General features: G+C 44.5%; 1 pseudogene across 1 annotated transcript in view; it reads left to right on the top strand.

Moving 5' to 3' along the window:
- The first annotated feature begins 794 nt into the window (after positions 1-794).
- Positions 795-21,142, top strand: part of LOC149320646 (uncharacterized) — a 39,366-nt pseudogene continuing 19,018 nt past the window's right edge. Inside the window, exons 1-6 of the transcript XR_016278103.1 lie at positions 795-1,135; positions 1,236-1,748; positions 4,219-4,330; positions 6,078-6,163; positions 6,368-6,488; positions 15,988-18,152. The product of XR_016278103.1 is annotated as an uncharacterized LOC149320646 (transcript). The remainder of the gene's footprint in view (positions 1,136-1,235; positions 1,749-4,218; positions 4,331-6,077; positions 6,164-6,367; positions 6,489-15,987; positions 18,153-21,142) is intronic.

The following is a 21,142-nucleotide window of genomic DNA, read 5'->3' on the forward strand; positions in this document are numbered from 1 at the left end:
AGTCCCCCCCCTCGGTCTGGATGAAGCGCCTGCCTCAGGCAGCAGAGGCAGCTCCTCTTCCAGGGAGGAAGGCCCTTGGGAACAACCGCCCCCCCCCCCCCCCTTGGGCCTCTTCCTCCTCCTCCGCTTCAGGCACCAAAAGGAGGCCTTGGAGGCAGAGAGGGAAGGCTGAAGAGAGCAGCATCACCTTTTCTGCCTCAGAGAGAAAGAAGGGCTGAAAAGAAGGAAAGGGGAAAGGAGGCCAAAAGAGGAGGAGGAAGATGAGGCAGGGAAATGTTAGGGAGGGAAGGGCATTGGAAATGGGGGCTTTTGTGGTTCAGAAGGAAAGGAAAAGACACAGAAACAGACCCCCTGCTTTCCCTCATTGTCTTCAGGAGGAGAAAACCACTTTCCAGGTTGGATTTGGTCAGGGTCAGCAAAAGGCCTTGGAGGCAAGGAGGGAGGGAAAGTTTTAAAGAACAGCACCTCCATTTCTGCCTCACAGAGATATAATAAAATTTATTTGGAGGTCTTTAAGCAGAGGCTGGATGGCCGTCTATCGATGGGGATTGCTTTGATTGGAAGTTCCTGCATGGCAGAATGGGGTTGGACTGGATCAGGGCCCTTTGGTCTCTTCCAACTATAGGATTCTGTGAAGAAGGAAAGAGCAAATGGAAGGAGATTGCATTGAAAATATGGACGATATTCTCGGTTTGTTGCTACGAAGGGGGAAGAACCACACAGACACTGCCTCTGCTCAGTGACTTTGAGAGGGAGGAAACCTCAGACCACTTTAGCTGTCCCTGGTTCAGTGCCAGGGAATCCTGGGAGTTGTACAGTCACATCTCTGGATTCGCTGGCTTCTCATTCGCGGTGTTGAATTTCTGTGGATGGGAAGCCAGGAGGGACAAAATGGCTCACACAGGAGGGCATGCAGCCTTTAAAAAGAATGGGGCCCCCATATTTGTAGTTTTTCTGACTTGTGTGTGTGTGTGTCCAGAATGGATCCCCTGTGAACCGGAAGGAACAACTATACTGTGGCACAGCGCTCTCTGACGAAACGGTTCCCCCCATTCCCTCACACTGAGCCAGTGCACTTAAACCACTCTCATATTGGATTATTTCTGCAGTGTATGTTGGACCTTTCTTTACAGAGGCAAGAAGCACTTTTCAGTTTGGATTTGGCTGTAAAACATCACCTTCTCAAGAGAGTCTTTAGAGCAGCACATTCACATGATGTCTTGTTCTCTTTGTAGGCCTTGGTGTCCCCAGTAATTTCACCTGAGACAGAATCCAGTAAAAGAGGAATGAGCTTCTCTGCCATCTGGGAAGATGCCCAGCTGCACTGATGGCGAACTAAGTCTGCCATAAGTTAGGAGAGAATTTCACACTGGTCAGTCTAAGGACAGAAGAGAAGAGCCTTGCGTCTTTCCATAGGAGCCACGCAGAGGAGCTTGGCGGAGAAGATGCTCAGTTCTGAGGTCCAGCGCCAGCACTTCAGGCAGTATGTCTTCCAGGAGGAGGCTTTAGAGCCCCGAAAGGTTTGCAGCCAGCTCCACAATCTCTGCTGTCAGTGGCTGAAGCCAGAGACACACACCAAGGCTGAGATGATGGACCTGGTGATCCTGGAGCAGTTCCTGGCCGTCCTTCCCCCAGAGATGGGGAGCTGGGTTCGAGAGTGTGGAGCGGAGACAACCTCCCAAGCAGTGGCCTTGGCAGAGTCCTTCCTCCTGAGCCAGGCAGAGGAGAAAAAGCCGAAAGAGGAGCAGGTGAGCTCATTACATTCCGGTCATTTTGAGGGGCCATAACCTTTTTTTAAAAGGGATGTTTAAGCTATCTTAAAACAGTCTGGAAAGAAGCCCTGCTGGTCAGTCAAAAGCAGATCGAGGAGTAGGGATACAGCCTGTGTTGAATGGGATTGCCTTTCCCCAGAAGACACAGTTTGCAGCCAGGTTTAGTTCCAGTACATACTGCAGAAATAATCTAACTTGAGACCACTTTCACTCCCTTGTTTTAGTTCTAAGGAATTCTGGGAATTGTAGGCAGTTTACAGACCGCCCATTTGCGGCAGTCTGTACCCGCCCCTTTCCCCAACAGATCGGGGACTCAGCTGGTATAGTGGCAGCTTCCCCATGGCCGCTTCCCCACGGCCTGGAAAGGGGTGCCCATGGGGCTTTATGCCCCAAGGACACCCAACAGCGGTGGGGAAAGGGCCCCTTTCTCAATTGTGTTGCTGGCACGGCCTTGTAAAGGCTGTGCCAGTGACATAAACCCATGTGGAGGCGGCGCAGCCGTGATGTTATAATGGCGGTGCCCATTTTGTACATACTCTGTACGTACTCGGGTTGCGGGCATCTAAAAGAGACGCCCCCAGGCAACCCTGGTACGTATGGAGTATACTAAAAGGCCCATCTATACAGGACTGTAGTTTATTGTGGCTGCAGAGCATTCTGACAGAGAAGGCTAAATGTCTCACAAGACTACAGTTCCCAGAATTCCCTAGCATTGAGCCAGGGCAGTTAAAGTGGTGTTAGATTGGATTATATCTGCAGTGTGTTCTGGACCATGCTTTGAGAGAAGGCTTAATACACATTCTCATTCTAAAGGAGAAAATAATCCCAAATGCCTTCAGGATTCAGTATGGGCTTTCTATAAGAAGCATGGTTTGATGAAGATCCTTTGAAACAGTTGTAAAGATTTCTGGAAATCACCGTCTCTTCAATTCCTAGATGCCACAAATTTCAATTTTATGTTGTACATAATTATTTTCAAGATTGTTGAAATCCTAGAATCTCCAAACCTCAGGTTCTTGAAAAGTTACAGGATTCCAAACCTCAAGCTACAGGATCTCCCAGTCTTTCAAGCTACAGGATCTTCAGATTTCCGGTTTTATAAATTTGAATAGACTTTATTATGGATGTTCTGTTGTTTCTCATTTTCCCTTTGGTGATTTATACAATCATTTTTATATACCTAAACCATACCGCAGTAGACATGCGCTTTTCATGGTTCGTAGTTGTATAGTGATATCGTTCAGTACCTGATTTTCTTGGTTAATCTGTTGTTTACAGGGAACCCAGTACAGTGCTACCTCGAGTTACGAAATTAATTCGTTCCGCGGCGCCGTTCGTAACCCGATAAATTTCGCAACCCGAAAAGGCGCTGGAAAGCCGCTAGCCGCCCGCTAGCCGCGCTTTCAGATTTGAATTTCGCGCCGAAAAAAATTTCGTAACCCGAAAAAATCTTCGTAACCCGGAACAGTTTTTTCCTATCTAACTTTTTCGTACCCTGGAAATTTCGTAACGCGAGCAATTCGTATCCCGGGGTACCACTGTACTCCCTTTTTAAACAGCTTTGCTAGTTATTGGTTCAGTTCCAGCCACAATTCATGGCTCTGGAACCTAAACCTTTTGCCCTTGTGACCCCTCTTTACATCTATCTTTAGATTTCCCCCCCCCCCCCTCCCCCTGTAGCATATCAATAAAAATATTTGGCTTATTTAGCATGTGCATTTTCATTCTCACATTCATGTATTTTCATGCATTAATTTTTCATAAGGAAATAATATTATTCAAATTTGAACAGCTTTAAGTAAATGCAATATTTAACTTGAGGTATGTTTAAATTTTGCTCATAAAAAAGTTTGAGAAGAGGAGGAGGAGGAAGGATCAGGGCCTCAAGTCTTAAGCCCCAATTGGGCACCACCCCACAGTTTAAGACCCATTGCTGGTAAGCTCTCCTGGCTTTGGTTCAGGCTATATTCTCCCATATGAGTGTGCTCCACCTTCCTCATGGTCATATCTTATGGGAACGAGGGATAGAGCACTCTCAGTGGCTGCCCTTGGGATCTGGATCACCTTTTCTGGGGAGGATTAGACTGAGTCCCTCGCAGATGAAAAGAGCTTTCTGAAAACTTAGTGAAATCACTTTTAGTGTGGTGCTTTTCTGTTGTTTAATTCTTGTCTTATATTCTCTTTTGATAGTTTCAATTCAATACATTATTTTAAAAATATTATTTGTGTATATATTTATATTTGTGTTTTTTCGTACTTGTCCTAGTTACTGTAAACCCCTGTCAAACCCTGTCCCCTCCCAAAAGGATACAAATGAATCAAATCATCATTGTCATCATATAAAACAAGGCGTCCCATACCAGCTTTTCTCTGAAATTCATCTAAAGTGAAGATGATGTATCATAACACCTTGTCCTCTTTTCTTTTCATAATTCTTCTTCTACAGGACTTGTTTGCAGAAGAAATGCCTGAGATAAAGAAGTATCCTTCTGAATACAGTCAAGGGCACCATCCCAAGTGGATCATGCAGGACAGAGAAGGAAGGTCCTCCTCAATAAGTAAGGACTAAGAGTCTAGTTTCCTGCTTGACTTACGTCTGAAATAGCTGGGCTTTATGGCTTACAGCACTTGAACCATTTTATATAGCCCAACCAGCACTTTAAAAGTAGAAGCATGTCTAAGTTAACAAAGTCTCTGACTGAAGTATATTTTAAATGGACTTTTTATGCCTATCCAGCCTGCCTTTTTCTTCTAATCCTCTGTGTAACTAGGTTTTTAAACAACATTGCCACTGAGAGGATATTGAAGGAGAGCTGGAGAACTATATGTCAGGGATGATGGGAGTTGTAGCTCTTCACCTCTGGCTCTAACTCACCACCTTGTTATGCAGTGGTGCTGACCAGCTTTGGTCAGTGGTTAATGCTTTTCTTCCAAAGCAGCAGAGTTTCAGAGAATAGGCTGAAGACCCTGACAAACTCTCCAAGCCTTCTCACTCTTCTTCCTCAGAAGTCTCCAGACTTCTCCAGGATCCTGCTGGCTCTTGTATCTTCACTCAAGACACCAGACAACTCAGTAGTCTTATATAAAAGATCTACTTTATTCTACTATATACAAATATTATATGCCCTACAAATCACAATCTCCACAATCTCCAATACTCCAATCTACTCCACAAAATACATTGGCAATCATAGCAATTATTATAGCCATTGTTAAACACCACCCACTTAGTCAGTTTCCACCCAGTGGGCGTATATACTCATTTTGATTGGCTCACATAGTTCAAGAATTTCATCATTTCACCTTGTACGCTTAATGAATCTCAGGCGTTTCCAATTGTACATTCTACAATTCTGTCCTTGGCATTCAAGCCTTCTAAATTACATTAGCTTTTTCACCTGTGTGGCTTCTTAATTGCTTTTGCTTAGTCACTGTGACTTTCACATACATGTTTTATTTCTTCTACTGTATGTCCCATGTTGCATTTTCCTTAACACTATAGACTTTCAATATCTAGTAAAGTTAGTATGTCTGCAGAAAACAATGCAATAAAGTTTGATGTGGGAATGAGTGGAATTCTTACAGGCAATTTGGCATGGGCACATTTTCGTAGCCATCTGCTCCACATTATACAGCCAAAATTTACTGTAGTTCCTTCCTCATCCAGCCAGCCTTGGGTGAGCAAAAACAGTTATGCCTGCTGGAATTTTTAAAGCTTTTAGGCATCTTTTTCCTTTGCTTAGTCTTTTTTGTCGTTTGTTACATGCCCCTAAGCTTTATGCTTAACTTGCACACAGGTCATACCAAAATATCCCAAATCCTGCCCTCGATTTATACATACAGTTGACTTATGCACATATTTATACAGTAATGCCTAGAAACAAATCTGCTTGGTTACCTGATGAATACCTATGTATGTTCATCAGGGAGAAAAGGTGAATGGAAGGGCTGCTTTATTGGGATGATGTCTTCATTATCAGAAAGCTCCAGAGTCCACCTTCAGTCCTCTCTCTTTTCTATGCAGGGAAGAACCAGGCACCAGGACTTCTTTCAACTCCGCTCTGTTCTCTTCTCAACTCAGTTTTGGTCCTTCAAGTTTGTTAACAGTTTTGGGGCTGTTTAATTTGCTATGGGATGCTTGCTTTGCTTTGCATATATTTATTAACAGGTATTTGTTACCCATCAGAATTACTGTGATTCTACGGTGAGTTCCTAGTTCTTTTTGTGCACACACATAGGAGGGCCTTGAAGGAGGAAGAATAAAGAAGGTTTAACAACATTCTCTTTCGTTCTCTGTTCTCCCTGGAGGTGGAATAAGGACTGGACCTATATGTACAAGCTCATGTCATCATCCTGATGGACTCAGAACAGATTCTGCAAGACTAGACCAGGTGGGGAACAGGATCTCAAGTGAGCCAAGAAAAGGGTGGACTAAGTGCTCCTTTTCCTTTGACTCCTATCTGGTCCCCACAGAATCTTGTTTTCCCTTTTGTTTTTTCCATCAAACATGCCACTTTGAGGGGCCTAGGGGTGGCATCCTGTAAGCAGTTCAGTTTTCTTGAGCAGTCTGAAGCAATATGATTCTGTTTCATCAGGTGACCTTTGAGGAGGTGGCTGTGTATTTCAAGGAGGAGGAGTGGGCCCTGCTGGACCCAGACCAAAGGGCCCTTCATCGGGAAGTGATGGAGGAGAATCTGCGGATCCTGTTCTCTCTAGGTAAGGCTCCTTCTTTCTTGTGGTTGAACAGCTGACAAGTGCTGAAGAGTAACCCTGAGACTCCTAATCTTGGACCATTGAGTGGGATGTTGGGAGTCCCACTAACAGTATCCCCTCCAAGGGCCTGATCTGCCTTTTGCAACTGTCGCTGTGGCCCCATCTAGCCACTGTTAAAATGACTGGATTGTTTAAGGGCTAGTGAGAAGGCAGAAGGAGAATGAATGAATGAATGAATGAATGAATGAATGAAGGTTTATTTATATACCGCCGTTCTAATGATCACAGCGGTTAACAATAATAACAAAAACAATAACAATACATTATATAACATAGGAACCCCCCAAGATAAAACCATACAACATCATAAAAGCCATCATTCATTCCTAACTTAAAACCAATAAAAACATCAATAAAACCCCCTAGCTAAAACACGATCAGACATCATTATAGGAGCAGATAACAATTCAAGACATGGTAGGGAAGCTTGCCGAAACAAATGGGTCTTCAAATTCTTCTTAAAGGACTCAAGGGAGAGGGCTGAGCGGAGCTCGATAGGGAGAGAGTTCCAGGACTGCGTGGCAGCGACCGAAAAAGCCCTCTGCGAAGTTATTACAAATCTCGTCACAGGAACTCGCAGAAGTTGTCTCCCTCCTGACCTGAGAGTGCGGGGCGGATTATATGGGGAGAGGCGGTCCTCCAAGTACTCTGGGCCCAAGCCATTTAGGGCTTTATAGGTCGCGACCAACACCTTGTATTGCGCCCGGAAGCGAATAGGCAGCCAATGCAGATCTTTCAAGATAGGTGTTATGTGGCTGACCCTGGAAGAACCAGTGACCAGCCTGGCTGCCATATTCTGAACCAACTGAAGCTTCTGGGTTTGGTACAAGGGTTGCCCCATGTAGAGCGCATTACAGAAATCAAGTCGAAAGGTTACCAGCGCGTGTACCACTGTTTCAAGGCTCCCCCGGTCCAGGTAGGGTCGCAGCTGGCGTATCAGCCGAAGCTGGTAGCAGGTGCCCCTAACTGTCGCATCCACCTGGAGTCAAGTGGAGCGACGAGTCAAGAAGCACCCCCAAGCTGCGACCTGTGTCCTTCACGGGCAGTGTGACCCCGTTCAGGACAGGTGGACAAACCTCCTTCCCGGGACCAGGGGAACCTATCACTAGTACTTCCGTTTTCCCTGGATTCAGGCTGAGTCTGTTTTCCCTCATCCAGCCCATTACCGACTCCAGACAGGCATTGAGCGGAGAGATGCCATCCCTAGTCACTACAGCAGTTGGAGACACAGAGAAAACTATTTGGGTGTCATCAGCGTACTGATAACACCGCACCCCGTGTCTCCGGATGATCTCTCCCAGCGGCTTCATGTAAATGTTAAATAGCATAGGGGACAAGATTGCTCCCTGAGGGACCCCAGATGTAAGGGCCCTCTTGTCAGAGCGACAGTCCCCCAGCTCCACCATCTGGAATCGACCCGAGAGGTAGGAACGGAACCACTGCAAAGCAGTGCCCCCGATACCCAACTCCCCCAGGCGCTCCAGAAGGATACCATGGTCGATGGTATCGAAGGCCGCTGAGATGTCCAAGAGCACTAACAGGGACACGCTACCCCTGTCCATGCCCAGACGGAGATCATCGACTAAGGCGACCATGGCAGTCTCAACCCCATAGCCCGCCCGGAAGCCGGTTTGAAATGGGTCTAGATAAGCCGTGTCCTCCAAGACCCTCTGAAGCTGGAAGGCAACCGCCCTCTCGATCATTTTCCCTAGAAATGGCAGCAGTGACACAGGCCGATAATTGTTCCGAATTAGGGGGTCTAGGGAGGGCTTTTTTAACAAAGGTTTAACAATGGCCGTTTTAAGATTAGATGGAAAACAGCCCTCCCTGAAAGATGAATTGATAATTTGGCGCAACATTTCTGCTATCGCCGTTCCCCCTTGAACTGCCAGCCAAGAAGGGCAGGGATCGAGAGAGCAGGTCGTCCTCCTAACGCTGCTGAGGATCCTGTCCACATCCTCGGTACTAACAGACTCAAACTGATCCAGTATAACTGAGTCCACGGAAGCTCTGGACGCCTCTACTCCTGATTCTGAACCAATAACAGCGTCAAGATCAGCCCTTAGCCGAGAGATTTTATCCGCGAAGAAGTTGTTAAACTCATCACAGCAGGCTTTAGATGGCTCCAATAGTGGGTTCGGGGGGGAGCCAGTTGAGTAAGCTGTCTCACAACCCTGAACAGCTCTGCTGGACGCGACTCCGCGGACGCAATACGTGCAGCATAGAAAGAATTCTTAGCTGCACCTATTGCCACTCCATAGGCCTTCAAATGAGACTCTAGGAGTGTCTTGTCGGCTAAGTCCCGATGTCTCCGCCATTTGCGCTCTAGTCGTTGCGCAGCCCGCTTCCTTGCCCTGAGATCTTCCGTGTACCAGGGCTTTTTATTGGAAGCAGGCCGGAAAGGACGCTTGGGAGCGATACTGTATATAGCCCTGGAGAGATCAGTATCCCAGGTGTTAGACAGGGCATCAACAGAATCGCCGTCAGTTCCAACCAAGTAACCCTCTAAGGCTTCCTGGAACCTTTTGGGTTCCATCAACCTTCGAGGGTGGACCATTCGAATAGGTCCGCCACCCCCGGGGCGGATCTGGATAGCAGCCTTGATACTCACCTCAACCAAGAAATGATCCGTCCATGACAGGGCAGAGGTATTCGTTACCTCTGCCCACGGAGACTCCATGTCCGTACAGAAGACAACATCGAGTGTATTACCGGCAGAATGCGTAGGCCCTGTCACCAATTGGGACAAGCCCATGGCAGTCATGGTAGCCATGAAATCCCGAGCCGCACCGGTTGGAACATAACTGGCATCGAAGGGGATGTTGAGGTCCCCCAGGACAAGAAGCCTAGGGGACTCCAGCACCAGCTCCGAGACCAGCTGTGTCAGCTCGGCCAGGGAATCTGTTAGCGCACGGGGTGGCCTGTAGACCAACAGAATCCCTAACTTGTCCTTGGCCTTCAGGGTCAAGTACATACACTCGATGGAGTCAATCTGGCGCACATGGTTCCTGGTGAGGGAAAGCATGTTCTTATGGATCAAGGCCACTCCCCCCCCCCGCCCACTCCCCCTGATCTGGTCCTTAACTGAGTACCCGGCAGGGAGGGCCTGTGCCCACACCGCTTCACTCTCAGGCCCAAGCCAGGTCTCAGTAATGCAAGCCAGGTCGTAGTTCTTATCTTCCAGAAGATCATACATAATGTGGGTCTTATTTCTGACCGACCTGGCATTGCATAGGAGCAGAGACAAGGCTTGTGGTACAGTTGGACTGACCCTCAGACCTCTTTGGTTAGGAGAGTGGATGGAAGGTGGGATAGATATTATGCATCGATCCCGCCTTCGCTTGCAATATGTCTCCACCCTCCTACCGCTATATCTCCCCCTGCCCCACACTACATCTATAGGAGCTCCGCTTAACACAGCCGCACCTCCCGAACCCTCCCCAAGCCAAAAACAAACCATGTCTACAAACTCCTGACAAGCTGGCTTCCAACCTTCCTCAAAAACTCCCTCCTCCCCCAAGGATTAAAAAAAAAAAACACACCTCCTGGCCGCAGTTAGCCCGATGGTGCTGGGCAGGGCGACGCTCCTGGAGGGGAGCCGACAAGCCGGCGTTTTAAAGAGCCCGCTGCCACCAGGCTCCTCCCCCTCCTTAAAGCGCCGCTTTCAAGCGGCCAGAGTCCTCCAAACCGCTGGAAAAGGCCCGGTGGTGCTGGGCTGGCGGCGAGGGTCCTCCTAACAAGCCCGGTGGTGCTGGCAGGTGGCAAATGTCCTCCTGGCCGCAATTAGCCCGATGGTGCTGGGCAGGGCGACGCTCCCAGCCACACCTTGCTTTCTTGTCCCACTAGGTATTTAAGTCCCTTTGCTCTCAGTGAATCCTCAAAAGATAGAAAGGCATAATGTTTCAGTGAAGGGAGGACATGAAAGAAGTGGCTACTATCAGTTGCCCAGGCTTTCCTTGAAAGAGAAGAAGAAAGCCAAGTCCTGGTATGGAGGGAAGAGCTAGTTAGTTTCAATGGAGAATCAGCATTACAGTGCATCTTCTACTGAGATATTAATCCAAACTTAACTCAAAAAGGTTTTCTCCTGGGTCTCTTTGTTCTTCCTGTGCCTTCAAGTCATTTCCAACTTAGAGTGATATGACAGGCAGGAAGAGTATCTTATTCCTCCTTAAACTAGTTGTCAGTCTTACCTTAATAAAAAGCCCTGTTCCTGTCTTTTCCTCAGCATTATCTCCTACCTACAATCACCAGACACCTCTTTGTATCTGAGGTCTAGGAACAAAAAAGACTAAACAGGAAAGTCATGTACTTGTGAATATCCATAAATTGCATATTTACAAGTACCAGACTTTCCTGGTTAACCTTTTTTGTCATTTAATTTAGAGACCTTCTGTGAGTAAAGGGTGCATTGCCCTAAATGTCTCTTTTAGAGGTATTGGAACCCCAATGTTTATTTCAGTGTCCAAATAGGATGGTGTAGTTGGTAGTGTGTTTCTGAATAATTTAACACAGAGATAATATTAGTATTAGTGATTATATGAAAACAAACTGTAACCTTTGTTATACCAATAATAATAAGATGTCTTTATCAAGTTCTAACTCAATAACCCTTTAGTTATATCAGGTTTTGGATCACTAGCCTATTATATAACAAATAGTATCCCTTTCGGGTAATATTTCCTCTGAATCTACTATCACTACACACAATCCCAGCCCCTCCCATCTGAAGCTGGTGGCTCAGACCTCTCTTCAACCTCTCTCTGAGGTTTCTCTCTGCTAACTCTCCTCTTTAAACTGACAGATTTTCTCTTCACAGAGTACTTACCTTTCCCATATGCTTCCACTGGAATAGGTTGGACGTTTCGTCTACAAACCATTCCTGTCAAGTTTGATTGCTGCTTGCCAGGCAGATGTTCCAAAGGGTCTCCTTCACACTTCCCCCCTTGGAAATCATTCTCTGTACAGCAATGATTTAGGTCTCCTAAAGAAATCTCAACAAAGAGGAAAGAGTTTTAATGATTCAATAACCTTCCTAAGTTAACATTACCCTTGGAACTCCATCACTCTTCTCTTGTACCATCCACAGATATACTTATTCATTCAAATGTTTTTCATTACACATCAGTACTTATCTTCATTCCCTCTTTGGGTTGCCTAGAGAGTGCATCAGCTGCAACATTTTCCTGAGTTTTACTATGTTGCCTATTGAAATCAAAATCTTGGAGAAAGAGACTCCATTGTAGTAGTTTCCCATTATTATCTTTAATGTGATTCAACTAATATAGTGGGGAATGGTCTGTTCATAACACAAACCTTCCCATAGATAAGATTTCAATTTCTATAAAGCCCAGACCATTGCTGAGCGCTCCTTCATTATGGCCAGAGGTTTCTCCTGGGGCAACAACATTTACTCACAAACATGACAGGATGATGTTGCCCATCTGTACCTCTACGGTGCGCCCACACTATATGCGGACGTATTATACATGACTTTCGGCTTAGACTGAAGCCGCGCTGCAATACAATGAATGGTGCTCGAGCATATGCGTTATTCGCCTTATGCGGGGGGGGTCTGGAACAGATTCCCCGTGTAAGCCAAGAGTCCACTGTACCTACAAAAGCTCCCTGAGAAGAAATTGTCCAATTTACCTTGACAGGGTAACTTTTTTTGGTCAGCTTTGACAGTGGCACAGCTAGGTAGTGAAATTAGGAATACATGCCCTGTAATACCCCACCAAGCCTCACAGCCCCTCACGGTTGGCCTTTCGCAGGCAGGCAAAGACATTTTTATTTAAACAGGCTTTTAAAGATCTGGAAGGCTTGGTTTTATTGTGGGATGAGAGGGTTGGTTTTAGATAAATTTTAACATTGTAGGTTTTAAAATCTATATTTGTAACTTTTTTATTTTTTGACATTTTTTATTGTACCATTTTAATTGCTGTGTGTTATATTTGTTGTTAGCCACCTTGGGTCCCACTTTGAGAGAAAGGCAGGATAAAAATAGAACAAATAAATAAATAAATAAACCATCAGTGCCCACCTTAAACCCGTCATCCTAATTCAGGTTTTAGGTGGTTGCTTCCTACAATGTATCACAAATACGTAATTTCTGTCTTTCCCACATGACATTTTGGAACTTTGATTGTAAGACCAGTCATCCTAATTCCCTCACGCACTTGCTCCAAGTTCTTCATGTTGTCCTTCCAGGTTTGGCAATACATGCCAATATCTTCAATATAGGCAACCAAAAACTCACCTTGTCTACTTAATATTCTAGAATCATAGGACCATAGAATCATACAATTGGAAGACACCACAACGGCCATCTAGTCCAACCCCCTGCCATGCAGGAACTCTCAATCAAAGCATACCCAACAGATGGCCATTCAGCCTGAGTTTAAAGGCCTCCAAGGAAGGAGACTCCACCACTCTCTGAGGGAGTGTCTTCATAGAATCATAGAGTTGGAAGAGACCACAAGGGCCATCCAGTCCAACCCCTTGCCATGCAGGAAATTCAAATCAAAGCATCCCCGATAGATGACCATCCAGCCTCTTTTTAAAAACCTCTAAGGAAGGAGTCTCCACTGCACACCGAGGGAGTTGGTTCCACTGTCGAACAGCCCTTACTGTCAAGAGGTTCCTCCTAATGTTGAGCTGGAATCTCTTTTCCTGTAGCTTGCATCCATTGCTCCGGGTCCTAGTCTCTGGAGCAACAGAAAACAAGCTAGCTCGCTTCTCAATGACATCCCTTCAAGTATTTAAACAGGGCTATCATATCACCTCTTAATCTTCTCTTCTCCAGGCTGAACATCCCCAGCTCCCTAAGTTGTTCCTCATAGGACATGACTTCCAGACTCTTGGACTCCCAGATCCCTTTCAAGTAGACCACAAATTGAACATGAGTCAACAGTGTGATGCGGCAGCTAACAAGGCCAATGTGATTTTAGGCTGCATCAATAGAAGTATAGTGTCTAGATCCAAGGAAGTAATAGTGCCACTCTATTCTGCTCTGGTCAGGCCCCACCTGGAATATTGTGTCCATTTCTGGGCACCACAATTTAAAAAGCATGTTGAGAAACTGGAGCATGTCCAAAGAAGGGCGACTAAAATGGTGAAGGGTACACGGGAGATGTGCCTTAAGATTGCAAAGAGTGATGCTGAACTGGACTGTTGTGCAGACAGCTCTTTTTCAGAGGAAGGTGACAGGTAATCTGTTAGTGGAATTGTAGACAAACATGTTGATAATGTAGTAGCATGGAGGTGTAGGAAGCAGACTAGTGTGGTGCTTTCCACTGCAGAAGTGAAGTTTGCAGCTCTGTCAGAATTAGCTGGTGAGGCAGAGCAGTTTAGACAGTTGTTGCAGGACCTAGGAGAAAATTATGAGGTGCATCAAGGTGCATGAAGTTTCTCAGGCATGCATTGCTAAGAACCTAAAGAGCAGGGCAAAGTACATAGGTGTCAGGTATACAAACGTCAAGACAAATGGTATATGAAAGTGTCACAAGACTTGAGCACTGTGCATCTGAGAGAAACATGACTGGCATATTCACCAAAGCGCATTACCTATACAAAAGCATGAGGAAATGGTGACCATGCTTGGCTTAGTGAAAACTACACTGAAGTGAACATACTAAAAAATGTAACGGTATGTAAACTATGTATTTGTGTTTTCTATGATGTATAATGTAAATAAGATGTGATATCAACATATTTTGCAGGAGATTGTTGGTGTAATATGATTTTAGACAACAGAAAAATAATTTTGCTTGACAGAGGGGTGAAGCAGACAGCCCCAAAGGAGCGACTTACCACCGTACCTTTGAGCACTTGATCAGGGCTGTAGCAACTGTGTGCTGCAGCCCTGATCTGGCATTTAGCTGGCTCCAAAAGGAGTTGTACAAAGCTGCTCCTTTTGAAGCTGGCAAAAGGTTGGGTTTGCTATTGTGACGCAGAAATTGAGTGTTGCTGCCTGCCGTCTTTGAAGGACTAAATAACTCGACTTGTTTTGGTTGCTGGTGGGTGTCTTTTTCTTCTGCAAAGAAATCTTAACAAACATCTTAGTTTTAATTAGATTTGGGCTAATTTTATTGTGCATCCATTTGGATTTAGAATTCTGTAACTATTTCTAGCATAATTCAACAAAAACTCCCTCTTCACTTCTGCAATCAAGTTTGCCTTTTTTCTGTTTGGGAATATAGGTAAATGCTTTGCTTCCAAAAACTTTCAGATGGTTTAATTTTAGTTCAACTCCATGCCACAAGTGGAATGGGGTTACATCTTTGGATTTAGTTGGCAGTCTGTTGCACAGGTAAGTAACAGCCACGATTGCTCCAGACCAATAGTACCAAGGCATATTAGCCTCCAAAAGCATGGTTACTGCCATCTCCCTGAGAGTTCTGTTCATTCTCTCTATCATGCCATTTTGCTCTGGAGAAGAAGCCTGTGTAGTCTGATGTTCAATACCATGTTATTTCAAAAATTCATCAAATTCAGCATTGACAAATTCAGTTCTGTTGTCTGTGTGCAGATTCTTTAGTTTATAGCCAGTTTTTTTAGAGACTCAATTAAAGTACTCTTTGAATTTTGGAAATGCTTGACTCTTGTCTCTGAGAAGATAAGTATATGTGTATCTGCAGAAATCATCAATAATAGTAATAAAAGCAGCTTTTGCAACTCAGCTGTAGTCTTTGATTTGTTAACATTGCTTCTATGTGATTTACAAGAGAAGGAAGTCTTTTTCAAATCCTCTGTACCAAATTCTGTCTGTTGTTTTTGTAATATTGTCTTCCATCGAGTTTTGCCTATTTTGAAATTCAACAATTTGAATAATAGCATCTTGTAAAGAAACATCTCCTGTAACTTGTAAAGCATTTTAGAAGACCTGCCAAAACAGTCCAAGTTTCGCATGATCTGGAAAAGTTTCTCCAGCTGCTGTAATTCCAGACAAATTTGTCATAAAGCCATTAATATGCTGGGTATTATTTACACCTTAATTACATAGATAGATGCTTTAAAGTTTATTCTTTACATCAATGCTTCAGACTGTATTTCAGCATTACATGATGTGTGTAACAGCTAGATCTTGATCCCTAGTTTTGAGGGACTAAAAACACACACACCCCAAAAAAAACCTCTTGCTGCACAATACTCATTCTGAATTAATGCCATCCAGCACAATCTGCTCTGTCTGTGAGATGGTTCCTCTCCTTCTGGAACAGCTTAATTGAGATCAGACATTCCCTGCCTAGAGGGTTACAATGGGAAAGGAACATCAGAAGAGTGAAACCAAGAGACTTGTGTTTAAGAGGATAGGCAGTGGAATGAACGGAGATTACCAGTAGATATAATACCAAAGTTTTTAGACTTGTCTGCTCTAAGTGGTATTCACAGCTGCCTTCCATTTCTTTCTTGAGTTCTTAGCAGTATTTTCTCTTTCTTCCAGGCAATGATGGCCAACTGAATGAATATGAAGAGGAAACATGCCAAGCATTGTTGCAAAGAGACCAGTGCAACCAGTTAAATGAGAAGGAAAGAAAAACTGATATTAAAAAGAAAGGTAATATTTCTGGAAAGGGAAGGGGTTTCATTTGGAAAAGATACCTCGTTTGTCATCAAAAAACTCATGTAGGTGAGAAACCATTTAAATGTTTGGGTTGTCTGAAAAGTTTCAGTCAGAAGACACATCTCACTCATCATATAGCAACTCACACAAGAGAGAAGCCATTTAAATGCCATGAGTGTGGACAACATTTCATTCGGAAAACACACCTCATCCGTCATCAAGCAGTGCACACAGGAAAGAAGCCATTTAAATGTCTCGAGTGTGGGAAAGGTTTTATTCAGAAGATAGACCTCGCTCGACATCAAGCAGCTCACACAGGGGAGAAGCCATTTAAATGTCTGGAGTGTGGGAAAAATTTCAGCCAGAAGAAACACCTCACCTATCATCAAGCAACTCACACAGGAGAGAAACCATTTAAATGCCTTGAGTGTGGGAAAGCTTTTCTTCGGAAGGTGCATTTCATGTGTCATCAAGCAGCACACACAGGGAAGAAGCCATTTAAATGCCTGGAGTGTGGGAAAGCTTTTATTGAGAAGATAAACCTCACTCGTCATCAAGCAACTCACACAGGAGAGAAACCATTTAAATGCCTGGAGTGTGGGGAAGCATTTGTTTGGAAGGCAGGCCTCACTCTACATCAAGCAACTCACACAGGGGAGAAGCCATTTAAATGCCTGGAATGTGAGAAAGTTTTTATTCAGAAGATAGGTCTCACTCGACATCAAGCAACTCACACAGGGGAGAAACCATTTAAATGCCTGGAATGTGAGAAAGTTTTTAGTCAGAAGATAGGTCTCACTCGACATCAAGCAACTCACACAGGAGAGAAACCATTTAAATGCCTGGAATGTGAGAAAGTTTTTAGTCAGAAGATAGGTCTCACTCGACATCAAGCAACTCACACAGGAGAGAAACCATTTAAATGCCTGGAGTGTGGGAAAGCATTTGTTTGGAAGGCAGGCCTCACTCTACATCAAGCAACTCACACAGGGGAGAAGCCATTTAAATGTTTGGGTTGTCTGAAAAGTTTCAGTCAGAAGACACATCTCACTTATCATATAGCAACTCACACAAGAGAGAAGCCATTTAAATGCCATGAGTGTGGACAACATTTCATTCGAAAAACACACCTCGTCCGTCATCAAGCAGTGCACACAGGAAAGAAGCCATTTAAATGTCTGGAGTGTGGGAAAGGTTTTATTCAGAAGACAGACCTCGCTCGACATCAAGCAACTCACACAGGGGAGAAACCATTTAAATGTCTGGAGTGTGGGAAAAGTTTTATTCAGAAGAGGTCTCTCCACTATCATCAAGCAGTTCACACAGGAAAGAGACCATTTAAATGCCTGGAATGTGGAAAAAGTTATTTTCAAAAGAGAGATCTTGCCTATCATCAAGCAACTCACACAGGAGAGAAACCATTTAAATGTCTGAAGTGTGGGAAAGGTTTTATTCGGAAGACAGATCTCACTTATCATCTAGCAACTCACACAGGAGAGAAGCCCTTTAAATGCCTGGAATGTGGAAAAGGTTTTATTCGGAGGACAGACCACACTCGACATCAAGCAACTCACACAGAGTAGAAGCCATTTAAATGCCTGGAGTGTGGGAATAGTTTTATTAAGGACATGGATCTCATTCATCATCAAAAATATCACAAGGGTGAAAAGTAATTTAAATGTTTACAGTATTGAAAAGGTTTCATTCAGAAGAAACACCTCACCCTTTATCAAGCAACTCACACGGGGGTGAAGCCACTTAAATGCTTGGAGTGTGAAGAAAGTTTTATTAAGAAGACAGATCTCACTCATCATCAAAAAAATCAAAATGGAGAGAAGCCATTCAGATGCCTGGAGTGCGGAAAAGATTTCACTCAGAATATCTCCCTCGCCCTTCATCAAACAACTCACACAGGAGAGAAACCATTTAAGTACCTGGAGTGTGGGAAACAATTCACCCAGAAGATGCACCTCACCTGTCAGGAAGCAACTCATACAGGAGAGATGCCTGGGATGGAGAAACAGGGGGAAATCACATCAGGCGTTCAATAATCTTCAGGCTAAATTTTTTAGCTCTCTTTCAAATTCCCAGACATATTCCTAATAGAGTTTTAGTTTTTGAAACAGGGGAATGCCCTCTAATGGCAAGGGCTTGCATTGCAAACTAAAATGTTGGCGCACGGTTAATATTTTGAAATTGGGCACAAGTTTATATTTCTATCTATGGATGGTCAAAGCTTGTTGCCCCAAAGGTATTTCAAGTGATCAGTCATCAGACCTCTTTTACGTCAGGAGCATAACACTGCTTTTGAACAAGTAAAGCAATGACTGTGGGATATTGGTTTTGTGCCCATTGAGCCCATTTAAATTTATCCTTTTCATCAAGCACATTGATTAAACAATATGTTAGGCCTTTTTATTATTGTAGACTTTACCAAGGCCAGATTTAATGCCTTTCCTTCTGAAATGTTGGGAGTTAGGTTTGCTGCTGTTCCTCATACTGCAAGATTATATTCCTGCAGTCATCAGAAGTAGAATCATGAAGCACATTCTTTTGTTTTATGGTTTCTACAAGGAGGTTTGATGATACATGATTAATCCATTAATGGCAAATCTACCAGTAAAATTATCAACATTTTATGTCAGAGTCATTTCCCAGTAGATAAGATCCCCACATCCTGTAGTTTGGGTTATGTTCCTCCCACTCACTCCAATAGGCAGACAGGAAAAAAGGCCTTCTGGTGACCCCATGTGGATGGAGCTAACCCTAGAAGGCCAGTCTTGTCTTGCCTATCACTCTAGTAGGATGTGTTTGCTGTTGCTCTGCATCATCTTCGCTCCAGTCCGTTTCCTTTTCTCTTTTTTCTTGATGCCTTGGAAGCGTGAATAAAGATTTTAATATGGCAAGGGCTCCCAGGATTGGAGAAAGGTCTCGGCTTTGTCGATGACTCTCTCCTCAAAACCTGCCCCCCCCCCTTTAGGGACAGGGTTCATGGGGGTCACTTTCCAGAAGATATGGAAACTTCTCTTCTCAACACTTTTGTTCCTCTATGCCCCATTTTGTCTCTTTTCAGCCTTATTCCAAGGGCAAGAAGGCATCAACCTCCACGTCTAGCAGGGGGATCAGGCCCTCCATTACTACCTGCCATGAATCATTGGGGGTCACCACCACAGACTAAGTCACCTATACCAGAGAGTGCAGGTACATGAGCACCTCGAGCCATCATAGGTCCGATAGCAGAGACCATCAGAGTGGCCACATGGAAGCCACCATGCACATTTGTTAGGCATCACTAGCATGTCAGCTTGGTATCGATGTCAGACTAACTGGACGATAATTGTTTGGATCCTCTTTTTCCCCTTTTTGAAGATGGGGATGTTTGCCCTCCTCCAGTCTGCTGGCACTTCTCCTGTTCTCCAGGACTTCTCAAAGATTATTGCCAATGGCTCCGATATTACATTTGCCAGTTCTTTTAATACCCTTGGATGTAGTTCATCTGGTCCTGGAGACTTATATTCGTTTAGGTTAAACAGGTTTAGGTTAAACAGGTATTTATGTAATGGATATAAAATAAAACATATTTTTTGTGGAGAAATTTCTCCCTTCCAAACTGGAAAGCAGAGTATTATCCTTGCCGAGTCCTCGGTTACCCATTTCATGACTCCATAACCAGCAGCTCATTCAGCTGAGAGACCCCTCAGCCTTCCTATAGGTTGATGATAGTCTCCTACATAGAGTTGGATGATTTTTAAAGTCTAAAGTTTTGTCTAAAGTTCTTCCTCAGATGAAATAAGACTTAATTCTGACAGCAGGCCCTGTTAACACAGAGTGCATCCACACTTCTGCATGGACTCACCGAGGTCTATGAGATAAAGGTTAACCCAGTCTCCCTCTTGCCTAACCATGGAATTAGTCTTATTTTACACAGGTGCACAGATGTTCCAGTAAAGAATTGCACATTGTTCAGAATTATTAGGTGGTAGTCAGACATTAACATTCCTCTTTCAGAGTGGTAAGTCTTCATTGCTACAAATTAAATCACCTTAATATCACCTTCATTGCTATCGCCAGTGATCGGGTGGAAGATGGCATAGGTCCAGATGGGATCAGGTTCTATTCTGATAGGTCACATAATCCACATTTTAGACAAGTTAAAACCCTGGAGGTTTAACTGGCAATCCTTTTCCCCATTGGGATCACTAGCTTGTGTTTTTCCCTAGACTGAATACTAAGGGAAAAATAGGATTGGGCCATGGAACAAAGGGCACCCATGCCTAACATTCCTGCCAGTCTCAGGGTGAGCCCTCTATACCAATACTAGTTGAAGTGGCAGTCCCTTGCCAGACCTGCTACTCCGCTTAGACTCCCATAAAACAATGGAAACTATTGCTGTTTCCTCAGACCAGATATCCTGGGAAACACTGTTCTATAACATATTAATTAGCATGGAGGTCCTTCAGGACTCCCTGAAACCCTCAGTCTTTTCCTTATTGAAATTCTTCCAGGAGGACATGGGCTGGGGCCTTAGGCCACCACAGCCATAAACAGATTCACTTTTAACCTCACTGTTGTGACACAGGCAAGGGGCCAGGATGGGATGGCATCCCATCTCCATGGTCAGGGACCCCTCGGGTGACTTGTTGCTTGCCTGGCCTACACAACACCATTTCTCTTCTGGGATTTATACCTGGTCCTGAGGGTGCTGACTGTCTTAGTACCTAAGGGAGACTTTCTCTAAACCATTTGCCTGGTTGGGCCCCCTCCTGATTCTGTCCCTTTGGCACATCGGGGGTCTGAGCCTGGGGTCCTGCTCTTACACTCGCAGCTCAATGTTATTACAACTGACTCCATGGCAATTCTGCCAGACCTAGACCCCACCCTCAGGGCGAGATCTAGCCTCCTCAGAGGTCAGAATAGATACCCCCAGCCTCCTCCTTCATTCTCCCAGACATTGGGAAGAATTTAAAACATACACCATGCTAGAGACCAATCCACCCAGAGAGGAGCACCAGCTTTCGTTCCTCTGACACCCCAC

This window comes from Sceloporus occidentalis, unplaced genomic scaffold (genome assembly GCF_023333645.1).
Source record: "Sceloporus occidentalis isolate IW3139 unplaced genomic scaffold, rSceOcc1.0.p SCAF_1, whole genome shotgun sequence".
NCBI lineage: Eukaryota > Metazoa > Chordata > Lepidosauria > Squamata > Phrynosomatidae > Sceloporus > Sceloporus occidentalis.